Source organism: Triticum aestivum, unplaced genomic scaffold (assembly GCF_018294505.1).
Source record: "Triticum aestivum cultivar Chinese Spring unplaced genomic scaffold, IWGSC CS RefSeq v2.1 scaffold63405, whole genome shotgun sequence".
Lineage (NCBI taxonomy): Eukaryota > Viridiplantae > Streptophyta > Magnoliopsida > Poales > Poaceae > Triticum > Triticum aestivum.
The window spans coordinates 1-10,360 of record NW_025231578.1 but is presented as its reverse complement, the minus strand read 5'-3'; the positions used below and the strand labels follow the sequence as shown (position 1 = coordinate 10,360).

Sequence of the window (10,360 nt, the reverse complement as noted above, 5' to 3'; positions counted from 1 at the left end):
TCCCACTCACTTTCTTGTAAACGCAGGCTTCTCCATAAGTCTGCATAAACCCAAACGCTTTGATCATCTCATCAAAGCGAATGTTCCAACTCCGAGATGCTTGCACCAGTCCATAAATGGATCGATGGAGCTTGCATACCTTGTTAGCATTCTTAGGATCGACAAAACCTTCCGGCTGCATCATATACAGTTCTTCCTTAAGATAGTCGTTAAGGAATGCCGTTTTGACGTCCATCTGCCATATCTCATAATCATAGTATGCGGCAATTGCTAACATGATTCAGACGGACTTCAGCTTCGCTACGGGAGAGAAAGTCTCATCGTAGTCAACCCCTTGAACTTGTCGATAACCCTTAGCGACAAGTCTAGCTTTATAGATGGTAATATTACCATCCGCGTCCGTCTTCTTCTTAAAGATCCATTTGTTTTCTATCGCTCGCTGATCATCGGGCAAGTCTGTCAAAGTCCATACTTTGTTTTCATACATGGATTCTATCTCGGATTGTATGGCTTCAAGCCATTTGTTGGAATCTGGGCCCGTCATCGCTTCTTCATAGTTCGAAGGTTCACCGTTGTCTAACAACATGATTTCCAGGACAGGGTTGCCATACCACTCTGGTGTGGAACGTGTCCTTGTAGACCTACGAAGTTTAGTAGCAACTTGATCCGAAGTACCTTGATCAACATTAATTTCCTCTCCAGTCGGCGTAGGCACCACAGGAACATTTTCCTGAGCTGCACTATTTTCTGGTTCAAGAGGTAGTACTTCATCGAGTTCTACTTTGCTCCCACTTACTCCTTTCGAGAGAAACTCTTTTTCCAGAAATGATCCGTTCTTGGCAACAAAGATCTTGCCCTCGGATCTTAAGTAGAAGGTATACCCAATGGTTTCCTTAGGGTATCCTATGAAGATGCATTTTTCCGACTTGGGTTCGAGCTTTTTAGGTTGAAGTTTCTTGACATAAGCATCGCATCCCCAAACTTTTAGAAACGACAGCTTAGGTTTCTTCCCAAACCATAATTCATACGGTGTCGTCTCAACGGATTTAGACGGATCCCTATTTAAAGTGAATGTAGCTGTCTCTAGAGCGTATCCCCAAAATGATAGCGGTAAATCGGTAAGAGACATCATAGATCGCACCATATCCAATAGAGTGTGATTACGACGTTTGAATACACCATTACGCTGAGGTGTTCCAGGCGGCGTGAGTTGTGAAACGATTCCACATTTCCTTAAGTGTGTACCAAATTCCTGACTTAAATATTCTCCTCCGTGATCTGATCGTAAGAACTTTATCTTTCGGTCACGTTGATTCTCTACCTCATTCTGAAATTCTTTAAACTTTTCAAAGGTCTCAAACTTGTGTTTCATCAAGTAGACATACCCATATCTACTTAAGTCATCAGTGAGAGTGAGAACATAACGATATCCTCCACGAGCCTCAACGCTCATTGGACCGCACACATCAGTATGTATGATTTTCAATAAGTTGGTTGCTCGCTCCATTGTTCCGGAGAAAGGAGTCTTGGTCATTTTACCCATGAGGCATGGTTCGCATGTGTCAAATGATTCATAATCGAGAGACTCTAAAAGTCCATCAGCATGGAGCTTCTTCATGCGCTTGACACCAATGTGACCAAGGCGGCAGTGCCACAAGTATGTGGGACTATCGTTATCAACTTTACATCTTTTGGTATTCACACTATGAATATGTGTAACATTACGTTCGAGATTCATTAAGAATAAACCATTGACCATCGGGGCATGACCATAAAACATATCTCTCATATAAATAGAACAACCATTATTCTCGGATTTAAATGAGTAGCCATCTCGTATTAAACGAGATCCAGATACAATGTTCATGCTCAAACTTGGCACTAAATAACAATTATTGAGGTTTAAAACTAATCCCGTGGGTAAATGTAGAGGCAGCGTGCCGACGACGATCACATCGATCTTGGAACCATTCCCGACGCGCATCGTCACCTCGTCCTTCGCCAGTCTCCGCTTATTCCACAGCTCCTGCTGTGAGTTACAAATATGAGCAACAGCACCGGTATCAAATACCCAGGAGTTACTACTGTTGGAAATATGCCCTAGAGGCAATAATAAATTAGTTATTATTATTATATTTCCTTGTTCATGATAATCGTTTATTATCCATGCTATAATTGTATTGATAGGAAACTCAGATACATGTGTGGGTACATAGACAACACCATGTCCCTAGTAAGCCTCTAGTTGACTAGCTCGTTGATCAATAGATCGTTACGGTTTCCTGACCATGTACATTGGATGTCGTTGATAACGGGATCACATCATTAGGAGAATGATGTGATGGACAAGACCCAATCCTAAGCCTAGCACAAAGATCATGTAGTTCGTATGCTAAAGCTTTTCTAATGTCAAGTATCATTTCCTTAGACCATGAGATTGTGCAACTCCCGGATACCGTAGAAATGCTTTGGGTGTACCAAACGTCACAACGTAACTGGGTGGCTATAAAGGTACACTATGGGTATCTCCGAAAGTGTCTGTTGGGTTGGCACGAATCGAGACTGGGATTTGTCACTCCGTGTGACAGAGAGGTATCTCTGGGCCCACTCGGTAGGACATCATCATAATGTGCACAATGACCAAGGGGTTGATCACGGGATGATGTGTTACGGAACGAGTAAAGAGACTTGCCGGTAACGAGATTGAACAAGGTATCGGGATACCGACGATCGAATCTCGGGCAAGTACTATACCGCTAGACAAAGGGAATTGAATACGGGATTGATTGAATCCTCGACATCGTGGTTCATCCGATGAGATCGTCGTGGAACATGTGGGAGCCAACATGGGTATCTAGATCCCGCTGTTGGTTATTGGCCGGAGAGTTGTCTCGGTCATGTCTGCATGGCTCCCGAACCCGTAGGGTCTACACACTTAAGGTTCGGTGACGCTAGAGTTGTTATGGGAATTAGTGTGCAATTACCAAATGTTGTTCGGAGTCCCGGATGAGATCCCGGACGTCACGAGGAGTTCCGGAATGGTCCGGAGGTAAAGATTTATATATGGGAAGTCCTATTTTGGCCACCGGAAAATGTTCGGGATTTTTCGGTATTGTACCGGGAAGGTTCTAGAAGGTTCCGGAGTGGGGCCCACCTGCATGGGGGAACCCACATGAACGTGGGTAGTGGGGGCAAGGCCCCATACCCCTGGTCAAGGCGCACCAAGATCCCCCCTTAGAAGGAATAAGATCATATCCCGAAGGGATAAGATCAAGATCCCTAAAAAGGGGGGATAACAATCGGTGGGGAAGGAAATGATGTGATTTCTTTCCTCCCACCTTTGCCAACGCCCCAATGGACTTGGAGGGCAAGAAACCAGCCCCCTCCACCCCTATATATAGTGAGGAGGCGCATGGGAGCTTCACGCTTGCACCTGGCGCAACCCCTCCCCTCCAATACCTCTCCTCCTCCGCGTAAGCTTTGCGAAGCCCTGCCGGAGAACTGTCACTCCATCACCACCACGCCGTCGTGCTGCTGTTGGACTCTTTTCCTCAACCTCTCCCTCCTCCTTGCTGGATCAAGGCGTGGGAGACGTCTCCGTTCCGTATGTGTGTTGAACGCGGAGGTGCCGTCCGTTCGGCGCTAGGATCATCGGTGATTTGGATCACGACGAGTACGACTCCATCAACCCCGTTCACTTGAACGCTTCCACTTAGCGATCTACAAGAGTATGTAGATGCACTCTTCTTCCCCTCGTTGCTAGATTACTCCATAGATTGATCTTGGTGATGCGTATAAATTTTTTTATTTCTGCTACGTTCCCCAACAACTACGAGTACTGGTAAGGTACACATCAATTACATGTATATCACATATGCCTTTAGTGTTGCCGGCATTGTTGTCCGCTAAGTATTTGGGGCAGTTCCGCTTCCAGTGACCCTTCCCTTTGCAATAAAAGCACTCAGTCTCAGGCTTGGATCCATTCTTTGACTTCTTCCCGGCAACTGGCATACCGGGCGTGGCAACATCCTTGTCGTCCTTCTTGAAGTTCTTCTTACCCTTGCCTTTCTTGAACTTAGTGGTTTTATTGATCATCAACACTTGATGTTCCTTCTTGATTTCTACCTCCGCCGACTTCAGCATTGAAAATACTTCAGGAATAGTTTTCACCATCCCCTGCATATTGTAGTTCATCACAAAGCTCTTGTAGCTCGGTGGGAGTGACTGAAGGATTCTGTCAATGACCGCCTCGTCCGGGAGGTTAATGTCCAGCTGGGACAGGCGGTTGTGCAACCCAGACATTTTGAGTATGTGCTCACTGACAGAACTATTTTCCTTCATCTTACAACTATAGAACTTGTGGGAGACTTCATATCTCTCGACCCGGGCGTGAGCTTGGAAAACCATTTTCAGCTCCTCGAACATCTCATATGCTCCGTGTTGCTCAAAATGCTTTTGGAGCCCCGGTTCTAAGCTGTAAAGCATGCCGCACTGAATGAGGGAGTAATCATCAACACGTGACTGCCAAGCATTCATAATGTCTTGGTTCTCTGGGATGGGTGCTTCACCTAGCAGTCCTTCTAGGACATATGCATTCTTGGCAGCTATGAGGATGATCCTCAGGTTCCGGACCCAGTCCGTATAGTTGCTGCCATCATCTTTCAGCTTGGTTTTCTCTAGGAACGCGTTGAAGTTCATGTTGACATGAGCGTTGGCCATTTGATCTACAAGACATTTTTGCAAAGATTTTAGACTAAGTTCATGATAATTAAGTTCATCTAATCAAATTATTTAATGAACTCCCACTCAGATTTGACATCCCTCTAGTCATCTAAGTGTTACATGATCCGAGTCGACTAGGCCATGTCCGATCATCACGTGAGACGGACTAGTCATCATCGGTGAACATCTCCATGTTGATCGTATCTTCCATACGGCTCATGTTCGACCTTTCGGTCTCTGTGTTCCGAGGCCATGTCTATACATGCTAGGCTCGTCAAGTTAACCTAAGTGTTTTTGCATGTGTAAATCTGTCTTACACCCGTTGTATGTGAACGTAGGAATCTACCACACCCGATCATCACGTGGTGCTTCGAAATGACGAACTTTAGCAACTACGCACAGTTAGGGGGAACACTTTCTTGAAATTATTATGAGGGATCATCTTATTTAGTACCGTCGTTTTAAGTAAACAAGATGCATAAACATAATACACATCACATGCAATTAAATAGTAGTGACATGATATGGCCAATATCATATAGCTCCTTTGATCTCCATCTTTGGGGCTCCATGATCATCTTCGTCACCGGCATGACACCATGATCTCCATCATCGTGTCTCCATGAAGTTGCTCGCCAACTATTACTTCTACTACTATGGCTAACGGTTTAGCAATAAAGTAAAGTAATTACATGGCGTTAAATCATTGACACGCAGGTCATACAATAATTAAGACAACTCCTATGGCTCCTGCCGGTTGTCATACTCATCGACATGCAAGTCGTGATTCCTATTACAAGAACATGATCTCATACATCACAATATATCATTCATCATTCATCACAACTTTTGGCCATATCATATCACAAAGTAATTGCTGCAAAAACAAGTTAGACGTCCTCTAATTGTTGTTGCATCTTTTACGTGGCTGCAATAGGGTTCTAGCAAGAATGTTTTCTTACCTACGAAAAAGCCACAACGTGATTTGTCAACTTCTATTTACCCTTCATAAGGACACTTTTCATCGAATCCGCTCCAACTAAAGTGGGAGAGACAGACACCCGCTAGCCACCTTATGCAACTAGTGCATGTCAGTCGGTGGAACCTGTCTCACGTAAGCATACGTGTAAGGTCGGTCCGGGCCGCTTCATCCCACAATACCGCTGAAGCAAAATAAGACTAGTAGTGGCAAGAAAGTTGACAGCATCTACGCCCACAACAGATTTGTGTTCTACTCGTGCAATAGAGAACTACGCATAGACCTAGCTCATGATGCCACTGTAGGGGAACGTTGCATAAAATAAAAAAAATTCTACATTCACCAAGATCAATCTATGAGTTCATCTAGCAACGAGAGAGGGGAGTGCATCTACACACCCTTGTAGATCGCGAGCGGAAGCGTTCAAGAGAACGGGGTTGAGGGAGTCGTACTCGCCGTGATCCAAATCACCGGAGATCCTAGCGCCGAACGGACGACACCTCCGCGTTCAACACACATACGGTCAGCGTGACGTCTCCTCCTTCTTGATCCAGCAAGGGGGAAGGAGAGGTTGATGAAGATCCAGCAGCACGACGGCGTGGTGGTGGATGCAGCAGGGTTCCGGCAGGGCTTCACCAAGCGTTTGCGGGAGGAGGAGGTGTAGCAAGGGGGGAGCGAGGCGCCAGGTGTCAGGGTGCGCTGCCCTCCCACCCCCCCTCTTTATATAGGGACCCCAGGGGGGGCGCCGGCCCTAGGAGATGGGATCACCTAGGGGGGGCGGTGGCCAAGGGGGGAGACTTGCCCCCCAAGGCAAGTGGAGGCGCCCCCTCCCCTAGGGTTCCCAACCCTAGGTGTAGAGGGGGGCCCAGGGGGGCGCACCAGCCCACCAGGGGCTGGTTCCCCTCCCATTTCAGCCCATGGGGCCCTCCGGGATGGGTGGCCCCACCCGGTGGACCCCCGGGACCCTTCCGGTGGTCCCGGTACAATACTGGTGACCCCTGAAACTTTCCCGATGGCTGAAACTCGACTTCCCATATATAATTATTTATCTCCGGACCATTCCGGAACTCCTCGTGACGTCCGGGATCTCATCTGGGACTCCGAACAACTTTCGGTTTGCTGCATACTCATATCTCTACAACCCTAGCGTCACCGAACCTTAAGTGTGTAGACCCTACGGGTTCGGGAGACACGTAGACATGACCGAGACGGCTCTCCGGTCAATAACCAACTTCGGGATCTGGATACCCATGTTGGCTCCCACATGCTCCTCAATGATCTCATCGGATGAACCACGATGTCGAGGATTCAAGTAACCCCGTAAACAATTCACTTTGTCAATCAGTATGTTACTTGCCCGAGATTCGATCGTTGGTATCGCAATACCTCGTTCAATCTCGTTACCGTCAAGTCACTTTACTCGTACCGTAATGCATGATCCCGTGACTAGACACTTGGTCACTTTGAGCTCATTATGATGATGCATTACCAAGTGGGCCCAGTGATACCTCTCCGTCATACGGAGTGACAAATCCCAGTCTCGATCCGTGTCAACCCAACAGACACTTTCGGAGATGCCCGCAATATACCTTTATAGTCACCCAGTTACGTTGTGACGTTTGATACACCCAAAGCACTCCTACGGTATCCGGGAGTTACACGATCTCATGGTCTAAGGAAAAGATACTTGACATTGGAAAAGCTCTAGCAAACGAACTACACGATCTTGTGCTATGCTTAGGATTGGGTCTTGTCCATCACATCATTCTCCTAATGATGTGATCCAGTTATCAATGACATCTAATGTCCATAGTCAGGAAACCATGACTATCTGTTGATCAACGAGCTAGTCAACTAGAGGCTCACTAGGGACATATTGTGGTCTATGTATTCACACGTGTATTACAATTTCATATTGTGGCAGCGATGGCCACCCGCCGGGCATACATGCGCACACCAGTTGATCCGGAGGACCAGATCCTCGCGACGGTCCTTCGACACACCCTCCCAATGGAAGAGATGAACGCGCGGCAGCTTTGTCGCAAAAATGCTAAAGCCCTTGGGCTCGCCATCGAGCAATTGGGGCATGCTAGGACGGGGGTGGCAGCTAAGGTGAAGGCGGCCTGGCTAGCCAAGGCGTAGGACCGCGCGGTCCAGAGGATGACCGACAGCATCTCCTCCTCTGGTAACTCGAGACTCACTGACAGCTCCAACTCGCACGACGATGCCCCTCCGGCCGCCGAGGCCTACACGGAGGGGTACAGCCATACCGGCTACCGCAAAGGGAAGGGCCAGCGTGGAAATGGTGACTTACTCCCTCCTTCGACGTCTCTCTGTTTCATCTATTCTTTTTTACATTTAATTAGTATTGTCTGGCGAAAAAGACTTGTTATTTTGGTTGTCCGATGGCTGTTACTATGCGATTGAAGTCGGAATTATGTCTGTTTGTTGCTGGTGTGTTGATCTACATAGTCCTATGTTTTAAATTGCATGGGTTGCGTGGATATTGGGGTTCGGATATGAAGGAGACTGCTGCAGAGGCAGGAAATGAAGGGTGACAGATCACGGTCTACGAACGCGCCCGCGGACGTTTGAGAAGGGCCGGATTAGCTACTCGCGGTTGTAGATGCTCTAAGAAATGACTGTTGTTTTCAAAGGCGTACTTACAGAAACATTCACAGCATCCTTGTGAAGCTCGGCGGCAAACTTCATCGGTGGAAGGTGCTCTGTGACGACGCTCAATCTGTGCTTCTTCATCGTTGCATTCTTTTGCTGGATCGGCATTGGGGCGAACTTCTCAGTCTCAGAATTGCTTGGAGAATGAACTGTCCCCATGGTGCAGAACTCCAGTTGATGTTCATATTCTCTTCTCTTTAGTATTCTGTTTCATGGATCCGTAAGATAAAATATTGTTGGCTGGTTTATTTTCGGAGAACTGTTTGGTTGGCTAATGCTTGCTCGGGCTTGACATCCTGGCTTCGTGTTGGTTTTGACTTCCCTTCACGCTGGCGGCACGACCACACAGAAGAGCAACAATGATGGGATTGGGCGAGCTAGCGCTGACACTGACAGCGGGCCACAGAACAGAGCGCCACCTCATCTCTCGGTTGCGGCGTCTCGTCGTGTCGCGCAGGGCGGCAACGTGACCGAGCGAGCTCCTGCCATCGCGCGGAGTCCATCAAGCCAACACAACAGCTTTGGATGTCGGCTCGTCCAGTGTCCGTGCCGGCGCCTTCCTCCTGTTGCCACGGCAACCTTGGCGTGGACCTGGATGCAAACGCGGTTGCGTATTGTTTCTGGCGCCTGTCCTCGATCGCGGTGGTCCTGCCTGCCATCGCCGCGGGAGCCGTGGTCAATGCAGACACCCGGCCGTGTCACCGCTGGCCGACATGGTGATGGAGTCGTCGTCGATCATCTGGAGCATGGGCCTTGGACGTCGACGATACGCTGCTCTCCAACCTCCCTTGCTACTAGGCCCAGCACGGATACGGGTGAGCCCCATGCACAAGCACAAATTGTAGGATCAGTGCTCCCAACGGCGTGGCTGTGAGCGCCCACAGGGCGCATCTCGTTGTCGCCAAGACATTGTCATGCAGGCTGCTTTGTCACTGGCTGCACGGACCCACGGCGGGGAAAACAGAGGTGCTTGCCAACCTACCGTGGTACCCGGACAACGTGCGCCCCGACAGAGGCGACCAGGGATGGGTACTGGCCTGGGCGGGCTTGAACCGAGAAAAGAATGGGGAATAGAACGGTACCACGGCGAACTCCATGAGCGCCATCAGGGTCGTCGTCACCGGAGATGCCAAGAACGGCTTGGTGGCCGTGGCGCTGCGTGGGTTCAGCGACTCCATGGTGAGTGAGATAGTGGAGCGGAACGGATATATGTGGATCGGCTCCGTCGACACACCCTACGTCCGTCTCTTCAAGTTTGCATCTCTCTAGGGCATACCAGTAAGCGCCATCGGCAACTTGTCTGACATTAAAATGAAATAAAGAACAAATGGTTTGCTAATAAAAATATGGATTACAATAGTTTTCCTCATATAAAAAGAAACTGGATCATTACATTTAGTCGCAAGAATAATATGAAACTAAAAGCCATCCTATACATACTATCCTCTACTTCTCTCTACTTCCTTTTTACTACGCCGACATAAGGAAGCTCCACCGAACCCAAGTAGAGTTTGTCGTCATCTCTTTCCATGATCTCGGTTGGCCTAACTTTCTTTGACCCTCTCATCTGCTCGACTATCTTCCCATGGGCCCCGACCCTGACAGCAAGAAGATGGCTATCACGGCCAAAGGGCAACTCATTCTTCTCACGGTGCAACGCCACCCAATAACCTCCTTTCCTGTGGGCCTGACGTTATCTGGGTAGCCCGGCAGGTCGGCAAATGGCTCGGACTTGCCCGCGTCGACCCCTCTTATCCAGTGCCTCAGCAGCTTACATGGGCCGGTAGATGCGACCACGAGGTGCGTGCGGTCTGCGCTGAGCGAGACGCCGTTCGGGTATGTCATCCTAGGTTGGAGCACGGTGGCGTCCGATGTTCGTGGATCATACATCATGAGGCGGCCTGTGGAGTCCCCCGTCTTGGTGACCATCTCGTGTTCTGACCTGTCGTAGTTCATCGAGCTGTGGGTGAAGTAGACTTGACC

General features: G+C 48.6%; 1 pseudogene; it reads right to left on the bottom strand.

Annotated features, from left to right (window-relative positions):
• Window positions 1–9,833: 9,833 nt before the first annotated feature.
• On the bottom strand, window positions 9,834–10,333 carry LOC123175830 (protein STRICTOSIDINE SYNTHASE-LIKE 10-like; annotated as a pseudogene).
• Between the last annotated feature and the right edge of the window lie 27 nt (window positions 10,334–10,360).